We start from the raw sequence: 25,861 nt of genomic DNA, 5'->3' as shown, positions 1-25,861 counted from the left end.
TCTAACATCTGGCAGCATCAGTCTTCTAATTTTATAAATAACTGAACTTTTAGACAGATTTCATTTTTTTTTTTCACTTTTTCTTGTGAATCATCTGGAAGATAGTTACAAAATTCTTTTGTTTTTGTTTTTCTGAAAATCCCAAGACTTCACAAACTGTAATCAATGTGGCAATGTGAAAAAGTAATAGGTTTGGATAATAGCTATTCCCTCCTGAATTTTACATCAGCATTCAAAAGTCTTATCAATATTGTCAGTGGCAAGAGGTATGCTAGTTGGCAAAATTATTTGTTTAAGAATTGCAATCTTCAGCTTCATAAATTAGAAAAAATTCTAAAGTAAAAAACAGAGTGGAACTGTACATGTATGCCCAATTTGTCAATTGCCCAGTTGTTAGATGAATGTATGGAGCTATGTATTCTCAACAATGAAAGTAATTTTTCCTCTAACTAAGCAAAGTTTATATTCTTGGAGCATATATAAAACACATACATGAATTAGAGATATTAAGAATATAATGTGAGTTTAAATACATTGTATTGTATTATAGAATTCACAGATTTAGCTTATCTATCCATCTATTTTATCATCTATTATTGATCTAAATCTAGATGTAATATAGTGATAATCCAACTTAGATATGAAGTGGACTCAAGGAAAAAATGTACAGGAAAATGTTAATAAACAAAACAGGAATTTGATCTGGAAAATATGGATAAAAATACCAAATGAAGAAAAACATAAGTAACAAAGGGAATGTTGCTGATGATTAAGGGAAAGACTCAAAACTGATTGTCTGGGATCGAATCTCAGCTTTAAAACTGGATTTGTATACGACTTGGGCAAGTTTCCTGATTTTAAAAGTCCCACAGATTATAGTGAGAATTTAGTAAATTAACATATACAAGGAGATAAGAACAATGCCTATTGTTTAATAAAAGCAATATCTTTATTATTATAAAATACTCAGGTAATAAAGAATCAATGGCTGCTATGGCTGAGTTTAAATATAGGACAGCTCTTTCTAGTAATAAGAGTGGACAAAAGTAAGTAGAAACTTCAATTTTTTAAAATAGTTTCTTTATCGGAAATTCTATCTTCTCATGCAAAAATTCCTAGCCCATAGAACTGTAAAAATTGTAAAGTATATAAATTACAATCTGATAATATTTAGTATTTTAACTGTTTCTATTATTTTTATTATATGATTCTCTTCAGAGAAGGCGATGGCACCCCACTCCAGTACTCTTGCCTGGAGAATCCCATGGATGGAGGAGCCTGGTAAGCTGCAGTCTATGGGGTCGCAAAGAGTCGGACACAACTGAGCAACTTCACTTTCACGTTTCACTTTCATGCATTGGAGAAGGAAATGGCAACCCACTCCAGTGTTCTTGCTTGGAGAATCCCAGGGACAGGGGAGCCTGGTGGGCTGCCGTCTCTGGGGTTGCACAGAGTCGGACACGACTGAAGCGACTTAGCAGCATCAGCAGCAGCAGCAGCATGATTCTCTTTATTATAAAAGAGCATAATAAAATTGGGATTACCAAAGATTGTTTTATGTTTCTGTTTTTACTTATTATGGATCTTCTTGGGTTAATTTATGACTTCAAAAGTTTATGTTGTAATTAGAAAAATAATATTTAAAATGCCAAGAACATTTCTTCTAAAACACATAATGTTGGAAATTTTCTAAGTGTCTTTTTATAAAAGTTGAAGTAACAAATGTTTAAATGCAATACAATAAATATAATTTCTGAGAGGGTTTAAATTAACACATAACAAAATAGTCCAAGACCATAGCTGGCATTTCATTTGTCATTTCTCACAACAGTTTTTAGATGGCAATTGTTTAGCAGAAGATTTAAGCCTGACTCTCAGAAGAGTTGCTGAAAGTGTGGAAGTGAAAGTGTTAGTCGCTAATTCATGTTCCACTCTTTGTGACCCCATGGACTGTAGCCTGACAGGCTTCTTTGTTCCAGGAATTCTTCAGGCAAGAATACAGGAGTGGGTTGCCATTTCCTTCTCCAGGGGATCTTCTTGACCCAGGGATCAAACCCCAGGCTCCTGCAAGAGTCTTTTTGCAGGCAAACCCTTTACCATCTGAGCCACATAAGGGGCCACAATAAGAGTTACTCGAATTTTGTTATTCAGTGATAATAGTTAACTGTACTTTAGAAACCTTGCAATACAAAATTGTGCTTGTGAATATATATGAGTGTTTTTTGTTAAATATCAGGTATCAAACAAGGTTATAAACTTCATTGTCTCCATATAAAAGTGAACAAAATCAGCATCTCTCTTCAAGGAAAAAGTCATGATTTACATCAATAAAAATATAAACTCTTGTTCAGTCCACAAATTTTACATGATAGCCTGGAGCCAAAATAGTTTCAATCTGGACTTTTCTTATGAAAGTTGTCATTAACTCTCTACCTGTACTATAGCAGACTTTCAGCATTGCACTATTTAAATGTGAAATTTAGAGAAAAAATTTTTTACTTAATGCTAGTTATCCTAGAATGTATGGAATAAAAGTGAGTATCATAATAACTAAAAAAACCAACAAACAAAAAATTTTACTATATAAGGCAAAAAGACTTGAACTCCATATCAAGGTATATTTTGAAGGATAATTTATTGTGTTTTATGTAGTAAACAATGTTAACATTCCTTCTTCAATACAGTAGCTAGTCACTCATTTTTATTTGAGAAGATTTGCAGTTCATGAATGTAAGAATATGCTATGCTTTGTGGAGTCAAAAGTGATTTAAGATAATATGGACAGAAGGGAAATAGATTGGTGGGTGTCTGGCATCTCTTTTCCCCACTAAGATTTTCATTTTATTGTTCAGGATCAGTGCTGAGATCAGTTTCTTTCTTATCCCTGAGTCTCGAAGCATTATTAAAATTCAACACTGAGGCATATATTACTAGCTAACATTTTCTATTGAGTTAGTATAGATTAGGTAGTAAACAGTTTCTGCCCACAGAGTCAAAAGGCAATGAAAAATCAATAAAAGTTTCAACTGCTCTTATTTTATTCTTGATGAAATTCTCCAGAAATTGTGTGTGTCGCATAGATAAATAATTGAGTTGTGGGTATAAAATCCACTAGATTTTACTATAAAATTATTGCATAAAATATATGAATATTAAAAAGGAAATGACACCACTATTATTGGCCTTGCCTGAATACTAAAATATAAATGCTTCTTGATTGGTTGGGCAATTTCTCTTTTGAAACAAAAATCAACATGAGCTATGCTTTAAGTGTTTCTCTCTGAGACAATAGCTACAGAATGGGAAAAACAAACAAACAAACAACTTTGATAAGTCTTAATATCTAAATTTAGGAGTCTTTGTATTTATACCTGAAAGTAAAAGGATTAGTGGGAAGGATGATAACTTCAGCTCAGTTCAGTTCAGTTGCTCAGTCATGTCCGACTCTTTGTGACCCCATGAATTGCAGCACGCCAGGCCTCCCTGTCCATCACCAACTCCTGGAGTTCACTCAAAGTCATGTCCATCAAGTCAGTGATGCCATCCAGCCATCTCATCCTCCGTAGTCCCCTTCTCCTCCTGCCTCCAATCCCTCCCAGCATCAGAGTCTTTTCCAATGAGTCAACTCTTCACATGAGGTGGGCAAAGTACTGGAGTTTCAGCTTCAGCATCATTGCTTCCAAAGAAATCCCAGGGCTGATCTCCTTCAGAATGGACTGGTTGGATCTCCTTGCAGTCCAAGGGACTCTCAAGAGTCTTCTCCAACACCACAGTTCAAAAACATCAATTCTTCGGCGCTCAGCCTTCTTCACAGTCCAACTCTCATATCCATACATGATCACTGGAAAAACCATAGCCTTGACTAGATGGACCTTTGTTGGCAAAGTAATGTCTCTGCTTTTCAACATGCTATCTAGGTTGGTCAAAACTTTCCTTCCAAGGAGTAAGCGTCTTTTAATTTCATGGCTGCAATCACCATCTGCAGTGATTTTGGAGCCCAAAAAAATAAAGTCTGACACTGTTTCCACTGTTTCTCCATCTATTTGCCATGATGTGATGGGACCAGATGCCATGATCTTTGTTTTCTGAATGTTGACTTTTAAGCCACCTTTTTCACTTTCCTCTTTCACTTTCATCAAGAGGCTTTTTAATTCCTCTTCACTTTCTGCCATAAGGGTGGTGTCATCTGCATATCTGAGGTTATTGATGCTTCTCCCGGCAATCTTGATTCCAGCTTGTGCTTCTTCCAGCCCAGCATTTCTCATGATGTACTCTGCATATAAGTTAAATAATCAGGGTGACAATATACAGCCTTGATGTCCTCTTTTCCCTATTTGGGACCAGTCTGTTGTCCCATGTCCAGTACTAACTGTTGCTTCCTGACCTGTACATAGGTTTCTCAAGAAGCAAGAATGATAACTTAGAACACGTATTTTAAAAATGATTTTCAGAATACTCTGTAAAAATATTCCATACTCCACCTCACTTTTAATACATTGTCCTAGAGGAAAGGAAAGGTAGGTGAAGATGGTCAGGCACATTGGACTCTTTGCAGCCCCATAGACTGTAGCTTACCAGGCTCTTCCATCCATGGGATTTTCCAGTCAAGAGTACTGGAGTGGGTTACCATTTCCTTCTCCAGAGGACCTTCCTGACTCAGCTATGGAACCCGGATCTCCCACATTTCGCACAGACGCTTTACCATCTGAGCCACCATGGAAGCAAAGTGAATCGTGTCCCTGGGTTGTCCTAGAGAAGGAAATTGTAAAAAAAAAAGAGAGAACAGTACATCAGGGAAAGAAAAGTTAACGCAGAAGTAGACAACAGGTGTAATAACATCACAAAAAGTAAAAGGCACTCTTCAAAAAAGTTTGAGACAAAAACAATCAGGATATCTAAAGGGATACGATGGAAACTATTAACTGAAAGAAAGCAGGAGTGAAAAAAACCTCTATTTATTTAGCCTAAAGAATCATCTGAGGACTAAAGTAAAAGTTTCTTATTATTCGCTGTGGTGTGGCATGGGGTTTGCTTGTGTGGCCGGGATTCTATTGTTTACAAATATACTGTTGTGCTTATCTGTTTAGGTTTACTTCTATGTGATCTCTTTCCATCCAGACAGATACAGATATTTGCTTTAGAGAGGTTCAGATTATTATGAAAGTTATTAAAAGGAAGAGAGAAGATAAATGCTTAACTTTGGACTTCAAAAATAAAATTTCCAAATATGCAGAATATTATAATAATTAAATCCAGGCTTTATTTAAAGAAAAAGAGAAAAAGAATATTTTATAACTCAAAAATAGTTTAACTGTAGACATCAAGATAGAAAATTGAGAAATTATACAATTTTAACAATTCATAGATTAAAGGGAAAAGAAAAAATGACACAAAGGAACTTCTAAAAGAAAAGGGGGTTGGTAGAGCCTTTCCTCTATGATTCAGAGGGAAAGTAAGGAGCTTGTATTATATAGGTGAAACCAGCTTTAGGCTGTGTTAATGTTAACATGAGTACTAATATTGAATTTGATGAATATGGGTGGTGGGCCATTGATTTTCGAGTGTAGTCCATAGATCCCTAGGGACGCCTGAGATGTTCTCAAGGTGTCTTCCAGGTTTAGGAAAAATACTAAGAAATTATTTGCCTTTTGAAATTATATTGACATTTGCACTCATGGTGGAAAAAACAGTGTTGTATAACAGTACATGCTTTTTCAAGATTCAAAATATGGTACCAAAATCATACTGAATCATACTGAATTCTTCACTACCACACATTCAAAGCAAAAAAAAAAAAAAAAAAAAACCTCTCATCTAAGACTGTTGATTAAACAGCAATAGAAAATTATTAATTTTATTAAACATTGACTCTTGAATGTCATCTTTATAATATTATGTGTGGCACAAATATAATTCTGTGTAACTCAGTTCTTCCATATACATACCAGTACCATGACTTTCTCTAGAAAGTGTGTTAGTTGCTCATTCTAACTCTTTGTGGCCCCATGGACCATAGCCCACCAGGTTCTGATGTCCATGAAATTTACCAGGCAAGAATACTAGAATGGGTTGCCATTTCCTTCTCCAAAACACACTTGTAAAATAGTCCGAGTTTCAATCTCAACAGTTTTTTCCATGAAATAACATTTTTGTTTGAAAAACAATTTATCAACTATAATTATTTGGACCTTGGCATCTAGCAGTTTTTCAAAACAGGAATGAAGTGAATCTGACACTTGAAGGAAAAAGATATAACTAACAGTGCTCATTGTCAATGGCAATCATTTTTATGGTAATATTCATAGCTAATTTGTATATCTAGATACTCGCTGTCCATTGCCTAATGAAATTTCTAAAAGTAGAACTCTAAAAAGCTTATATTCATCACTCTTGTGACTTTGATAGCTTCTCAATGCTTAGAATTTTCTGATGAGATTGATGGAGACATTAACATTTGTGATCTTTTAAAATATATGTTATAATAAAATATGTCAACCTTGAAGATATGTATAATTTAGTGAACCAATATTTTCCAAATGAGCAACCCATGATGTTACAAAATTATGCAATAATAAAACCTTTATTCAAAGTGCAAGATAGACCAATAGTTTTTAATGAAGCCAAGTATCAAAGAACTTAATAGTTTCAGATAATATATCATGTCTAAATTTTAAGAAATTATTACTTATTGAGTTTGGGCACAGTGTCAAAAAATATCTCCAGTCATCAGAAAAGAATAATGGAACAGTTGCAGAGGTACATCACTTCAGTCAATCTTCAAGAAAAAAAAACAAAAATGAAGTGTAGAGGAGGCTTCAGATGGTACAATCTCTGAGATTCACTTCAACAAGGCTGAAGGCTTAAGCATTGCTCTATGCCAGTTGCTCCCCATCAGTGACTGAGGAGTGTAGATTCCCAGCTGTACCATTATGTCTGAGATGGAACTCCACTAATTGTCAGTCTACTCTAATGCTCCTCATTCATTTAGCCAAAATTCTTCAAAGCTACACTGACATCTGAGATCTTCCCCCCAGATCCTTTTTCCTTCACTTTCTCTTTTCTTCCTGCCCAGTATCACAGTCTGCAAGTCCTCTCTGGCTTATCTTACTCTCTTTCCTTTTTATCTCTCACAGACATCTCTTTTAATAAATATCTTGTATATCTATATTTGCATATCCTGCCTGGGGGACATTTTCTGTTACATGATCCAAATGAATTTCCATTTCCAACTATATAAATATGTATGTAGGGTGGATTTTCATCATGTATACCAACCGACATGCATATCACAATAGATTGGTGAAAACAGATATGAAAATTCAGCCCTCTTTGTTATGCCAGATATTGAAAGATTTGCAAAACCATAAGATAATACCACTCTTGTAACAAATTTACAGGAATATGGTTTTTTTTCATAAAAATATTTTAATTATGTTAGCATAATGAGTTTTTTTGCTATTTTAAGATAGTTAATGTATATTTTAAAACATGTAAATCAAATATATATTTGCTTTGTTGTTGTTTGTGGTGTTGCAACAAATTACCACAAATTTAGTGGTTCAAAATAACATAAATTTATTATCTTCCAGTTCTAGATGTAAGACATCTGAAGTAGCTGTTAGTCAATTAAAATCAAGGTTTTCCCAAGGTTATGTCCCTTCTGAAGACTCCAGGAGAGAATTCACTTCTTTACCTTTTCCAGCTGATAGAGACAGACCTTATTCCTTGGCTCTGGGCCCCTTTCTGGCAATTGCATTGCTTGTACCTCTGCATCAGTTATCACATCTTCTTCTCTGAGTCACGCTCTGCCTTTACTGCCTCCCTCTTCCATCTTTTAAGGACCTTTTGCTTACATTGAGCCTACAAAGATGATATAGGACTATCTTCCTCTCTCAAAACCCTAAACTTAATCACATTTCAAAGTCCTTTTTATATTTTAATAAAGCATAGTCACAGATTCCAAAAATTAAGTCATGAACACCTTTGAAAGAGTATACTATTCTACCTAACACACAGCGTAAGAATAAAAGTGTTTAAGAAGGTAAGAAGGTATGACATGGGCTTGATAACCATGTTACTCATGGAGTAAGGATGGAAAAGAGTATAGGATGTCACCATTGAAATTCTTTTTACGGCTAAGCACATTTTTGGTAGATGGTTAGTTGTAAATGATGAAACAAAGAAATAATATCAAATAATCATTCTTTTAGAACCAGAAGATAGAATTCCTAATCCATTCACTCCAATTTAAAAGACCATGTCTCATACTAACCATTTATCTCATGAAAAATTATGTCTACTAATGCACTGAGTCATATAGGAAGATATCCTTATCCTTTCACTTTGGAATTAAACTAAAAATTTTCCTCTAATTTTAAATGTAGAAACTGAACAATGAATTTTTTTCTACAACAAAGAAATTTTATTCATTTAGTCTCACTTTTGACTCTTGAAGAAAAATATATTTACCCTGGAGACTAAGGGAGATGGAGGTGACATAGGATGATGATGAGGAAACCTTGACATTTACCAATCGTCATTTATCAGTATCCAAAATATCTTGAACTGAAGTTAGGCTACAGGTTAACTTCTTTCTTCAAGTATGTTTCCAATAATGAATTATTTTCAGTTTGACCTGAAAGTCACTGAAAACATTATTGTATGGATCTATATGCTATGTCTGGAAGAGGCAATGTCAACCCACTCCAGTACTCTTGCCTGGAAAATCCCATGGACAGAGGAGGCTGGTAGGCTGCAGTCAATGGGGTCGCTAAGAGTCGGGCACGACTGAGCGACTTCACTTTTAATTTTCACTTTCATGCTTTGGAGAAGGAAATGGCAACCTACTCCAGTGTTCTTGCCTGGAGAATCCCAGGGACGGGGGAGCCTGGTGGGCTGCCATCTATGGGATCGCACAGAGTCGGACACGACTGAAGCGACTTAGCAGCAGCATATGCTATGTCAGAAATATCAGTGTGATATGAGTTTTACTTGAGGATACAAAATTATGGAGCTCTGTAGTCATAGATAAATCACTCAACTACTTTAAGTTTCAGTGTCTCCATGTCAGATGACAATTACTTCCCTTTGTCCTTTCAGGATTGTTGGACTAACCAGTGCCATCATTTCTGTGAAAGTGATTTTCACCTTTTTAAAAAACATTGATGGCATTGTTATTAATCAGGAAGCTTCTATGCATTAACTTTTCCTACTCTCTAAATGAATATTATTGTATTAATATTTCAAAGATCAATTATGTTATTTACTATCAAACACAAAAGGTGATATTATTTCACTAGGTCCTGGGTTAGGATTATAAGTGAATAATTTTTCTAAATCACATTTTAGTCATATTCCTTAAACTTTTAATTACTTCAAAGGATAAAATTATTTTCTTTTGAAAAAAAAATCTTCAGATTATTTCCAGGTATTTGCCCAAAGACTAAAGTTAAATTTTAAAGTTAACTGTGTTGAGAAGATATTGTTATTGAGTAGCTTGTGCAATATATTCAATTTCAATAAAACTCATGTCAAGGTTTTGTTTAATTTTAGAGGGGAAAATATAAATTCACTTTAATACTTTTTCTGATATATACATCTTTTTCAAATAAGGCATGATTTGTTTACAATTATATGGTAGAAGAGTTCAAGAAGCAGCTTTTCCAAATATTTTCTAATTGACAACACGCCAGGCTTATGAATTTTTATCTTTATTCTGAGGATCATGAAGTACCTACTTAACTTAATTGTTTAATGGAATGTGTGAAATGTTTATATATAAACATACGCATACTTTCCCTGGTGGCTCACATGGTAAAGCGTCTGCCTGCAATGCTGGAGACCCAGGTTCGATCTCTGGGTCAGGAAGAGCCCCTGGAGAAGGAAATGGCAACCCACTTCAGTACTCTTGCCTGGGAAATCCCATGGACAGAGGAGCCTGGTAGGCTACAGTCCATGGGGTTGCAAAGAGTCGGACATGACTGAGCAACTACTTTACAGGCTTTATGCATACTTTCTAATATTAATTATAAAGTTAAAAACATTTTAATTCTAGTTTCTGGTCTCAACCAAGTGATTATCATCTATATTATCCCATACAATCTACCTTCTTTTCATAGCAACTATTACCCAGGGAGCAGCCCAGCTGAGATGATCTCTTTGTGGGGAAGGCCACCCTTATTAACCAAACTGCCTTACTGAAGTATGGCACAGGAGAGATGAGAGAGGGAGAGTCAGAAACCTTTCAAGTTGATTTTTTTTTATTGTGGTTAAAATATACAGAAAACATTTACCATTTTAATAATTTTAAATGTCCAATTCATTTTAATGACATAAGTGCATTCACTAATGCTATCAATCCATTGTTATGCAGCTGTCATCACTATTCATATCCAGAACTTTTCGTTACCTCCAACTAAAGCTCTGTACCCATTAAACATAATGCCCTGTTCGACCCTTCCTCCCATTCCCGTGGCAACTGTTATTTTATTTTCCATCTCTGTAAATTTGATTATTTTTAAAGGTCATTTCAAATGAAAAATAACAGATGCTTAAGGATGAGAGGGAATGTGGAATATCCATCAAATATCCTTATTACCAGTCCAAAGCTCTCTAGAGTTTGCAATAGAATAATCTCATTGTCAGACTATAGATGGTCTAAAAAGGTGAATACAAAACCCAGATTAATTTCAGGACAACATTGTGATGTTGTTTTAAGAGTAAAATGATTGGACTGGACTAGTAACAGTTGTGCTAGGCAGAATTCTAAAATGACTTTCAAGATTTCCTACACTGTCCTTCCCTATTCCATGTAATTCCTAGTAGCTTAAATAGGGTTTCATTATGTTCTCTACAATTCAGCTCAAAATAGGAATATTTTCAAATTAATCACATGATTCCTTTAAAAGCAGAGTCTTCTCCTCTGGGTGGCAAAAGAGGAAGTCACAGATTTAAAGTGTTAGATGGATTCCAAATGCCATGACTGGCTTGAAATTGGAAGGGGTCATTTGACATGAAATGTGGGTAGGTTCTAGGAACTGAGAGCGGTCTCCTACTGACAGACAGCCAGGAAGTAGGGACCTCAGTCTCCTAACCTCTAGATAGGACTGTATCAAAAATATGATTGGAAGTGAATTTTCTTCCACAACTCAGCTTGTCCAACACCTTGGCCTGGGAATACTCTGAGTAGAGAATTCAGCCACATTAAAGCTAGACTTACAACTTGCAGAACTCAGGACTGGTCATTGGGTACACTTATTTTATTTGTGATAATTTATTATGCACAAAAAGAAATAAATGCAATAGCATAGCCCAAAAAGATGTCAAAAGTGGTGAGGCACTATTAGTAGTCCCTGGAAGGGGTCTAAAGTCTGATGTAGTCAATTCACCAGGGAAGAGAGGGGCTACACCTCATATAATGTGGTTTTCTTCATATAGGCAAACAGGCCAAACCTTGGCAACAGTCATGATTGCATGCAGTGGTGGCTTCTGTATAATAACATATAGTCCTTTACTGGGTGCCTTGCACTGCCACATTTAGTCCAACGAGCACACAAGTGTCATGCTGTAACATGATCAGTGCTAACTTGATAAGCAGCCTGATTTCAGTTAGTCTCCTCAGAGGAGGGGCCTTTATCATTGGTATCTATATGAGTGATGCAGACTCTGCTATCAGTAGCCTCAACAATATTATTTAACAGTTTGAGACCTCAAACAGGATATCTTTAATTTGCTAGTGCATAGTATTTAATGTGGCAGACTAGATATTGGCAATAATCCAAGTCAGTAAAAATGTAATAGAGTTCATCAGTGGCAACAGTGATCAGGGTTAAGAGAATTCCCTTTATTTCTGACAAGTGACCAGAACAATCATGCCAGATTTTAGTCTGACATGGTTGACACCCAGGTTGAACAACAGTCGAATCACGATAGCCACTATCTAGTTTTAATTTGCAAAATCAACAGTGAATTGGGGCCAGATATTTAAGGAAAACCTGCGTCAATCAAGGCTTACATAGAGCCAGTGCCTCTTCTTCAGGTGATAAAATGTGACATAAGATTTCCTTCAAAGGGATAACTGCCATCCCATAATACAAAATTAAAATGGCACTAGGGCCATTTATACTCTTGAATTTTCTTTTGAAAAGTGAGCTTGGCTGGATTCTTCATGTATTGTTAGCCTTTAGTCAGAGTTGACCCATCTCAAAATAGTGATACCAGACTAGAGAGCCACAGGCTGTTCATGGGTCAAACATTCAGCTTTATGGAAAGATCAGGAGTGGGCTAGTAACTGCTTTACAAAAGGGATTTCCCTGGTGGCTGTGTGTGCAATGCATGCAACCCCCCAGGATGCCTCTGGGTGGAGGTGACCTTCTATTGCCAGAGACTGTAATCAAAGGTGCATATCTAAGGGGATTATATTTTTGTGGGATCTTAAAAGTACAGAGAGCCACAACTGAGGTCAACTTCCACCATAGCTGAGTAACTCTGGCCCCAAGCTAAAAATCCTGATTTCTGGGTAATCCATATGAAGGGTCAAGTAAAATGTCTATGTGAGGCATGCATTGTTTGCAATACTCAAAGAATTTATGTGGTGATTATCCTCCTTTTGGTGCTAGAAGGTCAATGATGTAACAGAGGAATTTTCAAATGTTCAAAAACCTGTACTTGGTGAGTAGGAACCTGATTTGTGTTGGGGTTTATGGAGCTCCTCTTTTATTCGAGATATGATAATACTACATTCACAATGGAGACTGAGGTTTCCGACTTGGCCACCAACTGGAGCTAGTCTATGTGGTGAAAGCTTTGGATTCAGAGAGTATAGGCTTTCGAGCCATATCATGAACCCTCAGTAATGACCAATCCCAGAGAAGTTTAAATACCCCTAGGGGAGCATGGCAGATGTTCTGTGGGGGCCTTTTCAAATGAATATGACAGACATAATACTGTTTCTTAAGTGTCAGTGGAATAGAAAAAAAAAAGTGTTGGCAATATCTCAGCAGCATATAATGCATCTTCAGTCCTGGCAATGGATTCCTGGAGAATCCTATGGACAGAGGAGCCTGGCAGGCTTCAGTCCATAGAGCTGCAAAGAGTTGGACATGACTAAAGCAACTTAGCACGCATGCATGCACACATACATGTCATCACTTTGTCTGGAACAGCTGGGGCTACAGGAGCTAACGATGGTATTCCCACTCTAGAAGACTCCAGATCTTGTAACACTTTCCCCTGGCCATGCACGGCTGCTGTAGATAGTGCATCTTTCATTACTTCTGCTGACTTTAATTCCTTAATCAGGATTGTGATTTTCCTTTCACCTCCTGGGATTCTATATTGTTTTTTTTGGACCCCATAGGAACAAACAAGAATCATTCTCCATATGCAGCAGTCTCTAAATGGGAGAATCTCCTTTGATATTTTATGAGCACTAAAAGAACAAATAGGTAAATAACATGAATGCCAATTACACATTTCCCATTAACAGTACATTGATTTGACACTGACAAAGTTATGATAAAGTGACTTTCGTAAACTGTATAAGTTTGTGTGTGTGTGCACTCATACGCATGTGTATTTTCAGGCACCCATGTGTTTTCTTCTACAGGAACACAAAGAAGTCTAACACTCCTCCCAAGGGGACTGCAGAGCTATTAAGAAGGCAGGGGAATCTAGCCTGTGGGGAATTATCAGGGAGGTTTTTATCTTTTGGTTTTTTGCTTCAGAGACAGCCCTGCCTCCTCTGCTGTGTACCAGATGGTTTCTGCCACAACTCAGAAACTTGGGGCTCATTTGCTCTCACCTCTGTTGCGTCCAGCTTTCAAGTACTTCTGCACATGGCTCCTCATTAGCCAGAGATACATTGCCTGCCAGCGGGGGAGTGGGGATTGCTATCCCGTTGTCATAATAACTTTTTCTTCCTATCTAAGGACAGTGAGCAAAATTTAGTGCATCAGTTTTATGGCTTGTTTTAATCTTAACTCTTACTATTAACCCTCTAAATCTATAGTTTCATCTGAAACAGTGAGAACCTCTTACTTCCTCTGAGTCCTATGGGATCAGAGAGGATTAGGTTGGGTGTCTACTTTTTCTCCAGGTATACTTCATGAGGAAAGTCATATTGTAGCAGACATTTACTAAGATTTAGAACTGCAGATATCTAGAGCAATTTTTCTTGCCTCTAGGTATATTTCAAAATTCACAGGCCTTGCTTTTGGATTTGGGTATGAAATATGAAAGTGTGCAGTGAAAAATTATCCTAAACTTTTTTTTTTTTGATCAGTTCTACTGTATGGATGGAACTTATTTCTAAAAATTACAAAATATTATGAGAAGATTTCCTTTGTAAGTAATTCATTCAAAATTGGAGTTTTAATGTACCTGTATGATGAAGTGAGAATGGCTTAAGGGAATTGAGGGAAATGTATGATTATAAAGATTAGCCATGGAACCCAAATGGACAAAGAGGGAAGTGAGATTTTGAAGATGTTTAGCAATAGAGAAGATGACTAGAAGCAACACTTTGTACAATCTATTAGAATTAAAGAATCGTAGATGATGCCATACCAGAAGGAATTGTCTAGAGATGCAAGAGGCAAATTTACTAGGGTAGAATGGTTGAAACTGTGGCTACAGAATGATTACAGTAATAAAACTACTAGGCCAAGCATATTTGTTTGCTTTTACATAGCACATTATCACATACATAATGACTTAAAAAAACTTGCATTTATTAAGTGAATTTTCACAGGTCAGGAGTCTGGGCTTGGCCTAGCTGAGTTCTCTGCTTAGGGTTTCACAAGTCTGCCATCAAAGTGTTAACTCGAGTATGATCTCACCGGGAGAGTAAACTAGAGAATAACCCTCTTCCAAGTTTATTCAAATTGTTTTGCAGAATCCATTTTCCTGTGGTTGTAAATCCAGTGGTCCTATATTCTGACTGTGGGTTGAATACTTCCCTCATGTCATGTGGTCCTCACCAACAGCATTTCACAATATGGCTGACTGTCTCTTCAATACTAAAAGGAAAATCTGCTAAGACAGAGTGTAATAGAATGGAATGGAGTCAATCATCTCATCACCTTTGCTGTATTCTATTGTGGAGAAGCAAGTCCAGGTTACACCCTTAGTTAAGGGTAGAGGATGACACACTATGGGTCCCTTTAGAATATGTTTGACACACAACATATTCAGGATTGAGTTATTGATAACTGACTAACGGTAGGCAAATGAACGAGAAGATATTTTTGGACATTAAGTTTTGATTTTTCCTTTGAACTCTGTGAATAATGAATTTTAATTTTGTTACCAAAACTTACAAAATGTGAAATTCTCAATTAAATGGATTTTATAAATATTACATTATTTTTATTCTCCCATGAAAATATTTGGTGCAATGCCTATAAAACCGTAATTCTTACCCAAAGAATTATTGATAAAATGCCAATAAACACATATAAAATTAAGAATAAAAAAGGTCATATCCAAAGAAGACATATAAATGATCAATAGGCGCATGAAAAGGTGCACACATTAGTACTTATTAGCAATATATGAATCAAAAGCACAATGAGATACAACCTCACATCTGTTACAATGGCTGTTATCAAGAAGACAGAAAAAACACATGTGGGTGAGTATTTGGAGAAAAGAGAACCCTTGTGCACTGTTGGTGGGGATGTAATGATGCAATCAATATGGACAACAGTATGAAGTCTCTTCAGAAAATTAAAAATAGAACTACCATCAGTTCAGTTCAGTTCAGTCGCTCAGTCGTGTCCGACCCTTTGTGACCCCATGAATTGGAGCATGCCAGGCCTCCCTGTCTATCACCAACTCCCGGAGTTCACTGAGACTCACGTCCATCGAGTCAGTGATGCCATCCAGCCATCTCATCCTCTGTCGTCCCCTTCTCCTCCTTCCTCCAATCCCTCCCAGCATCAGAGTCTTTTCCAATGAGTCAACTCTTTGCATGAGGTGGCCAAAGTATTGGAGTTTCAGCTTTAGCATCATTCCTTCCAAAGAACACTCAGGGCTGATCTCCTTTAAAATGGCCTGGTTGGATCTCCTTGCAGTCCAAGGGACTCTCAGAAGTCTTCTCCAACACCACAGTTCAAAAGCATCAGTTCTTCGGCATTCAGCTTTCTTCACAGTCCAACTCTCACATCCATACATGAGCACTGGAAAAACCATAGCCTTGACTAGACGGACCTTTATGATTCCTTAATTTCACTATTGACCAGCTAAAAAAAACCCCACATATTGACATATATCATACATGTTGAAAATCATTAGTAATTGATTATTTAGGTTTCAAGATTAGCTTACATTATTTTAGAGATAATTATCAATAGAAATTCATCTGGAAAATTTTGAAAAAATCATCTACAAAGAACCACAAGATATTATTTATTTATAGATATAAATAAATATATATATATATATAAATATATATTTATACATATGTGTGAGTCTGTGCTCAGTCACTTAAGTCATATCTGACTCTTTGCAACCCTGTGAACTGTAACCTGCCGGGCTCCTCTGTCCATGAGATTCTGTAGGCAAGAGTACTGGAATGGATTGCCATGTCCTCCTCCAGGGGTTCTTCCTGACACAGGGATCAAACCTGGTTCTCCTGTGTCTCCTGCACTGCAGGTAGAATCTTTACCACTGAACCACCAAGGAAGCTCCAAAATGGGACTGTTATTTTCAGAAAATAAAAAGAAATTGAGCATATAGGTATACTCAAATAATTTAGAAAATAAGAAAAAAAAAAGAGGTGTGCATGTAAACATGTGTGAATACTAAGCAACAGATATGTAGATATATACAAAATAAACCAAAATCTTCCATATAATCTGTCAACTGAAACTTATTTTCCTCATAAAATAATGCAAGATATATAACAATCCCAAATGTCTTATAAACTAAAAATTGCAGCACTGCATATATATTCAACAACAGTCTAGAGTTCAATAGATTCACATGACCTAAGAAAGAAGTGAGGCTAATAAAACTGGAAACTCATTGAGTTTTAAAACGTGATGACCATGGAAATAGAAGTGCAGTGTTTCAAATTGACAGGATAGTATAAATCTATGCTACAGGCTTTAGATATATACCTGTCAAAACAGAAACTGGATGTAGAGAGAATCACTAACAAGTGGGAGTACCACAAAAAAAAAAAAAAAAAGAGAGAGAGAGAGAATTGTGTGTAAAGAAAAACCTTTTCAATTAAAGAATGGGTACTTGCTTTTGTTCTTAAACTATTGAGGGAAAGTCAATCACTTGATTTCATTATGAATCCCTTCTCTGTCTAATTAACTACCTAATGCAATAGTGTATTTGACAGTAAATATATTAGCTTGAGTCTAAGCTAATTTTATGTGATTTGAGTTTCAGGGAGAAAGATTTATCCATGTATATATTTTCTGAAATTGAAAATATAATTATTCTAAAAAAATAAGAGAATTTAAAAAACCCTTCTCATCTCTCTGAAGGCAACAGCTAACATTAAGACTATATTTTATGGATCAACTTTAAATTACTAAATTTTTATAAAAATCTGACATTGATTACTTGTGCTTTTATATAAGCAAGAAAAAAGAAAGACACTGACTTTTACACTGACTTTCACTTCATATTGTATGGAATATATATGGTCTAAAAGCACATGAAAAAATGCTCAACATCACTTATTGTTCAGTTCAGTTCAGTTCAGTCACTCAGACGGTCCAACCCTTTGCCACCCCATGAATCACAGCACGTCAGGCCTCCTTGTCCATCACCACCTCCTGGAGTTCACTCAAACTCATGTCCATCGAGTCGGTGATGCCATCCAGCCATCTCATCCTCGATTGTTCCCTTCTCCTCCTGCCCCCAATCCCTCCCAGCATCAGAGTCTTTTCCAATGAGTCAACACTTCTCAAGAGGTGGCCAAAGTATTGGAGTTTCAGCTTTAGCATCATTCCTTCCAAAGAACACCCAGGGCTGATCTCCTTTAAAATCGACTGGTTGGATCTTCTTGCAGTCCAAGGGGCTCTCAAGAGTCTTCTCCAACACCACAGTTCAAAAACATCAATTATTGGGCACTCAGCCCTCTTCACAGTCCAACTCTCACATCCATACACGACCACAGGAGAAACCATAGCCTTGACTAGATGGACCTTTGTTGGCAAAGTAATGTTTCTGCTTTTGAATATGCTGTCTAGGTTGGTCATAACTTTTCTTCCAAGGAGTAAGAGTGTTTTAATTTCATGGCTTCAGTCACCATCTGCAATGATTTTGGAGCCCAAAAAGATAAAGTCTGACACTGTTTCCACTGTTTCCCCATCTATTTCCCATGAAGTGATTGGACCAGATGCCATGATCTTAGTTTTCTGAATGTTGAGCTTTAAGCCAAATTTTTCACCCTCCTCTTTCACTTTCATCAGGAGGCTTTTTAGTTCCTCTTCACTTTCTGCCATAGGGGTGACAAATGCAAATCAAAACTGCAATGAGGCTTCACCTCATACCAGTCAGAATGGCCCTCATCAAAAAAAAATCTACAAACAATACACGCTGAAGAGAGTGTGGAGAGAAGGGAACCCTCCTACACTATTGGTCAGAAAATAAATTGGTACCACCAGTAATGAGAACAGCATGGAAGTTCCTTAAAATACTAAAAATAGAGCTACTATATGACCCTGCAGTCCCACTCTTGAGTATATATCCAGTGAAAACATGGTCCAAAAAAATACATACACCCAAAAGTTCATTATAGCACTGTTTCCAATAGTCCAGACATGGAAGCAAACTAAATGTCCATCAAAATAGGGATAGACACAGAAAGTATGGTACATATAGATAATAGAGTATTGCTTAATGACTAAAAAGAATGAAATAATGTCATTTGCAGCAACATGGATGACCCTATAGATTGTCAGGCTGAGTGAAGTAGGTCAGACAGAAATAGAATTATGTATGTGAATCTGTTTATGTTTTGTAAGTAAGCAAGCTTTTATTATTACTTTTCAGATTCACACAAGGGATATGATACAATATGTAGAGCTCTATTCCTTTTATCTAACAAAATGTTCAGATAACGAAATCAAGTTCTGACAGAGTGTGGTCCATTGGAGAAGGGAACGGCAAACCACTTCACTATTCTTGCCTTGAGAACCCCATGAACAGTTATGAAAAGGCAAAAAAATAGTACACTGAATGATGAACTCCCCAGGTTTGTAAAAGTGAAAGTGAAGTAGCTCAGTCGTGTCCAACTCTTTTCGACCCCATGGACTTTAGCTTACCAGGCTCCTCCGTCCATGGGATTTTCCGGGCAAGAATACAGGAGTGGATTTCCATTTCCTTCTTCAGGAGATCTTCCCTACCCAGGGGTTGAACCCAGGTCTCCTGCATTGTAGACAGACACTTTATCGTCTGAGCCACCAGGTTGGTAGGTGCCCAATATGCTACTGGAGAAGAATGGAGAAATAACTCCAGAAAGAATTAAGAGAGATAGCCAAAGCAAAAACAAGGCCTATTTGTTGATGTGACTGCTGATGGAAGTTAAGTTTGATGTTATAAAGAACAATATTGCATAGGAACCTGGAATGTTAGGTCCATAAATCAAGGTAAGTTGGAATTGGTCAAACAGGAGATGGCAAGAGTGAGCATCAAAGTTTTAGAAATCAGCGAATGAAAATGGACTGGAGTGGGCGAATTTAATTCAGATGACCATTATATCTACTACTGTGGGCAAGAATCCCTTAGAAGGAATGGAGTAGCCATCATAGTCAACAAAAGAGTCTGAAATGCAGTACTTGGGTGCAATCTCAAAAACAAAAGACTGATCTCTGCTCATTTCCAAGGTAAACCATTCAATAGCACGGTAATCCAAGTCTATGCCCCAACCAGTAATGCTGAAGAAGCAGAAGTTGAATGGTTCTATAAAGAGCTACAACACCTTCTAGAAATAACGCCAAAATAGTTGTCCTTTTCATTATTGGGGAATGGATTGCAAAAGTAGGAATTCAAGAGATACCTGGAGTAACAGGCAAATTTTGCCTTGGAGTACAGAATGAAGCAGGGCAAAGGCTAACAGAGTTTTGCCAAGAGAATGCACTGGTCATAGCAAACACTCTCTTCCAACTACAAAAGAGAAGACTCTGAACAAGGACATCACCAGATGGTCAATACCGAAATCAGATTGATTATATTTGCCGCCAAAGATGGAGAAGCTTTATAGTCAGCAAAAACAAGACTGGGAGCTGACTGTTACTTGGATTATGAATGCCTTATTGCAAAATTCAGACTTAAGTTGAAGAAAGTAGGGAAAACCACTGAAATCTTCAGGTATGATCTAAATCAAATCCCTTACGACTATATAGTGGAAGTGAGAAATGATTCAAGGGATTAGATCTGATAGACAGACTACCTGAAGAACTTTGGACAGAGGTTCCTGATAAAGTACTGGAGGCAGTGATCAAGATCATCTCCAAGAAAAGGAAATGCACAAAGGTAAAATGGTTGTTTGAGGAGGCCTTACAAATAGCTGAGAAGAGAAGAGAAGTGAAAGGAAAGGAGAAAACGAAAGATATACACATTTGAATGCAGATTTCCAAAGAATAGCAGGAAGAGATAAGAAAGTGTTCCTCTGTGATCAATGCAAAGAAATAGAGGAAAACAATAGAATGGGAAAGACTACAGAACTCTTCAAGAATATTAAAGATACCAAGGGAACATTTCATGCAAAGATGGGCATAATAAGTGACAGAAATGTTATGGAACTAAAAGAAGCAAAAGATGTTAAAAAGAGGTGGCAAGAATACACAGAAGATCTCATGACCCAGATAACCACATTGGTGTGATCACTCACCTAGAGCCATATATCCTGTAATATGAAGTCAAGTGGGCCTTAGGAAGCATCACTATGAACAAAGCTAGTGGAAGTGGTGAAATTCCAGTTAAGCTATTCCAAATCCTAAAAGATAATGCTGTTAAACTGCTGTACTCAATATGCCAGCAAATTTGGAAAACTCAGCAGTGGCCACAGGACTGGAAAAGGGCAGTTTTTATTCCAATTACAAAGAAAGGCAATGTCAAAGAATGTTCAAACTATTGCACCATTGCAATCATCTCACACTCTAGCAAAGTAATGCTAAAAAATCTCCAAGCCAAGCTTCACCAGTACATGACCCATGAACTTCCAGATGTTCAAGCTGTATTTAGAAAAGGCAGAGGAACCAGAGTTCAAATTGCCAAATTTTCCTTTGGGTCATAGAAAAAACAAAAGAATTCTGGAAAAGAATCTACTTCTGTTTTATTGATTATTCCAAAGCATTTGATTGTGTAGATCACAGCAAACTGGACAATTCTGAAAGATATGGGAATACCAGACCATCTTACCTGCCTCTTGAGAAATCTGGATGCAGGTCAAGAAGCTACAGTTAGAACTGGACATGAAACAACAGACTGGTTCCAAATCAGGAGAGGAGTACATCAAGACTGTATATTGTCACCCTGTTTATTTAACTTATATTCAGTGTACATCATGGTAAATGCCAGTATGGATGAAGCACAAGCTGGAATCAAGATTGCCAGGAATAATATCAATAACCTCTTATATGCAGATGACACCATCCTTATGGCATAAAATGAAGAAGAACTAAAGAACCTTTTAATGAAAGTGAATGAGGAGAGTGAAAATTTTGGCTTAAAGCTCAACATTAAAAAAACTAAATCATAGCATCTGGTCCCATCACTTCATCACAAACAGATGTGGAAACATTGGAAAGAGTGACAGACTTGATTTTGGGGGCTCCAAAATCATTCAGACATTGACTTCAGCCATGAAATTAAAATACACTTGCTCCTTGGAAGAAAAATTTTGACCAACCTAAATAGCATATTAAAAAGCAGAAACATTACTATGCCAACAAAGGTCTATCTCATCAAAGCTATGGTTTTTCCAGTAGTCAAGTATGGATGTGAGATTTGGGCTATAAAGAAAGCTGTGTGTGAACAAATTAATGCTTTTTAACTGTGGTGTTGGAGAAGACTCTTGAAAGTCCCTGGACTGCAGGGAGATCAAACCATCAGTCTTAAATTAAATCAGTCCTGAATCTCCATTAGAAGGACTGTTGTTGAAGCTGAAATTTCAATACTTTGGCCACCTGATGCAATGAACTGACTCATTTGAAAAGACCCTGATGCTGGGAAAAATTGAAGGCCGGAGGAGAAAGGGAAGACAGAATATGAGATGGTTGGATTTCATCATTGATTTGATGGACATGAGTTTGAGCAAGCTCTGGGAGTGGGTGATGGACAGGAAAGCTTGTTGTGCTGCAGTCCATGGGCTGGCAAAGGTTTGTACATGACTGAGCTATGGAACTGAACTGATCTGAATTGATTTCCTTTATTCCATGGCTCACACACACCGCATTTCTTCATCTTATAAGCCAGTGGCATAGGATCTTCAGATCTGTTTGATTCTGTGTTTACACTGCTTTCTATCTTACGATAATCCTTGTAACTACATCTGGACCACCTATTATCATCCAGGATAATTATTTGTTTCAAGATTTCTAACTCAATCACATCTTCAAAATCCCTTTGCCATTTAAGGTAACATAATGACAGCTTCTAGATATTAGTACATTGACATAGAGGGGGCCATATTTACTCTACCATACAGAGTAAGGTGTAATAAGAAAAATATTTCCAACTCTACTCTTAGCTTTGTGCAAAAGTAAATGCAGTTTTGCATTATTGAACTTTGCCATTTGATATTGTAATGCATTGTAAAATGTGGTTATGTTATGCATCATTTTGATAGGCATTTCTCACTTTATGTTGCTTTGCTAATGAGTTATTATTTACTGTTTATTTTATATTTATTTTAGACTTTAGAAATGATATTAGACAAGAAGCAAATTCAAGTGTGTGTGTGTTTTTTTTTTTTTAGTACAAAATGGGTCATAAAGCAGCAGTGACAACTCGCAACACAAACAGCACATTTGGTCCAGGAATTGCTAACAAATGTACAGTGCAGAGGTAGTTCAAGAAGTTGTGCAAAAGAGACAAGAGCCTTGAAATGAGGAGTTTAGTGGCTGGCCACCAGAAGTTGAGAATGACCAACTGAGTGCACCATCAAAGCTGATCCTCTTACCAGCTACACGAGAATTTGCTGAAAAACTTAGTGTTGACCATTCTATGGTCATTTGGCATTTGAATCTAATTGGACAGGTGAAAAAGCTTGATAAGTGGGTACCTCATGAGCTGACTGCAAAACAAACACAATCATCATTTTGAACTGTTTTCTTTTATTCTACACAACAACAATGAACCGTTTCTGGATCAGATTGTGCTACATGATGAGAAGTGGATTTTATATGATAACCGTGACAACAAGCTCAGTGGTTATACAGAGAAGAAGCTCCAAAGCACCTTCCACAGACAAAGTTGAACTGAATAAAAAGTCACAGTAACTGTTTGGTGGTCTACTGCTGGTCTGATCCATTACAGCTTTCTGAATCCCAGAGAACCACTATATCTGAGAAGTATACTGAGGATATTAATGAGATGTACCCAAAATGCAATGCCTGCAGCTGGCATTGCTCAACGGATTGGGCCAAATTCTTCTCTAAAACAGTACCCAACCACAACTTGCACAACCAATACTTCAAATTTTGAATTAATTTTTATTCAGAAATTGACTATTAATTTTGCCTCATCTACCATATTCACCTGACCTTTGCCAACTGACTACCACTTCTTCAAGCATCTCCACAACTTTTTGCAGTGAAAATGCTTCCACAACCAAAAAGTTGAGGTTTGACAGAAAACAGCAAAATTCTGTAAAGCAATTATCCTTCAATAAAAAAGTAAGCTTTTTTTTTTTTTTAATTAAAGGGACATAGAAAAAAAAAAAGAGACAGAAAATGCTTTCCAAGAATTTGTTGAATCCAGCAGCAAAGACTTACACTACAGGAATAAGCAAACATACTTCTCATTGGCAAAAGTATATTGATAGCTGTTGTTGTTCAGTCACTTAGTCGTGTCCAACTCTTTGCAACCCCATGGAGTGCAGCACTCCAGCTTTCCCTGTCCTTCACTATCTCCTGGTGTGCACTCAAACTCATATCCATTGAGTCAGTGATGCCATCCAGCCACTTCATCCTCTGCCATCCCCTTCTCCTCTTGTCCTTAATCTTTCCCAGCATCAGGGTATTTTCTAATGAGTCAGTTATTAACATCAGGTGGCCAAATTATTAGACTTTCAGCTTCAGCATCAGTCCTTCCAATGAATATTCAGGACTGACTTCCTTTAGGATGGGCTGGTTTGATTTCCTTGCTGTCCATTAGACTCTTGAGAGTCTTCTCCAGCAGCACATTTCAAAAGTATCAATACTTTGGTGTTCAGTTTTCTTTATGTTCCAACTTTCACGTCTATAAATGACTACTGGAAGAAGCATAGCTTGACTAGATCACTTTTCCAGTATCATGTATGGATGTGAGAGTTGGACTATAAAGAAAGCTGAGTGCTGAAGAATTGATGCTTTTGAACTGTGGTGTTGGAGAAGACTCTTGAGAGTCCCTTGGACAGCAAGGAGATCCAACTAGTCCATCCTAAAGGAAATCAGTCTTGAATATTCATTGGAAGGACTGATGCTGAAGCTGAAACTCCAGTACTCTGGCCAGCAGATACAAAGAAGTGACTCATTTGAAAAGACTCTGATGCTGGGAAAGATTAAAGGTGGGAGGAAAAGGGGATGACAGAGGATGAGATGGTTGGATGGCATCACCGACTCAATGGATATGAGTTTAAGTAAGCTCTGGGAGTTGCTGATGGACAGGGAGGCCTGGTGTGCTGCAGTACATGGGGTTGCAAAGATTTGGATATGACAGAGTGACTGAGCTGAACTGAACTGAGGTCAAACTTTGTTGCAAAGTGATGTCTCTGCTTTTTTATATGCTGTCTAGGTTTGTCATATCTTTCCTTCCAAGGAGCAAGCATCTTTCAGTTTCATGTCTGGAGTCACCATTTGCAGTGATTTGGGAGCCAATGAAAATAAAGTCTCTCACTGTTTCCATTTTTCCCCCATCTCTTTCCATGAAGTGATGTGACTGGAAGCCATGATCTTTGTTTTTTGAATACTGAGTTTTAAGCCAGATTTTTCACTCTCCTCTTTCACCTTCATCAAGAATCTCTTTAACTCCTCTTTGCTTTCTGCCATTAGATTGTTGTCATCTGCATATCTAAAGTTATTAATAATTCTTCTGGCAATATTGATTCCAGCTTATGCTCCATCCAGCCTGGCATTTTGTTTTGATGTACTGTGCATATAATTTAAATAAGCAGAGTGAAAGTATACAGCCTGATGTACCATACCCCTTTCCCAATTTTGAACCCATCCATTGTTCCATTTCTGGTACTAAATGTTGCTTCTTATCTAGCATACAGGTTTCTCAGGAGACAGATAAGGTTTTTTTTGCATTCTCATCGCTAAGGGTTTTCCAATTTATTTTGATCCACACAAAGGCTCTAGTGTAGTCAATAAAGCAGAAGTAGATGCTTTTCTGGAACTCTCTTGCTGTTTTCTATGATCCAGTGGATGTTGGCAATTTGATCTTTGATCCAGTGGATGTTGACAATTTGATGTCTGGTTCCTCTGCCTTTTCTAAATCCAGATTTTACCTCTGGAAATTCGCAGATTTACCCACTGTTGAAGCTTTCATTGTAGGATTGTGAGCATAACCTTGCTAGCCTGTGAAATGTGTGCAATTGTGTGGTAGTTTGAACATTCTTTGGCATTGCCCTTCTTTGAGATTGGAATGAAAACTGACATTTTCCAGTCCTGTGGCCACAGCTGAGTTTCCTAGA

The sequence above is a fragment of the Bos grunniens genome, chromosome 12 (assembly GCF_055505025.1).
Source record: "Bos grunniens cultivar Pamir isolate PY7600 chromosome 12, Bosgru_T2T1.0, whole genome shotgun sequence".
Lineage (NCBI taxonomy): Eukaryota > Metazoa > Chordata > Mammalia > Artiodactyla > Bovidae > Bos > Bos grunniens.
Note: the sequence above shows the minus strand (reverse complement) of the source record.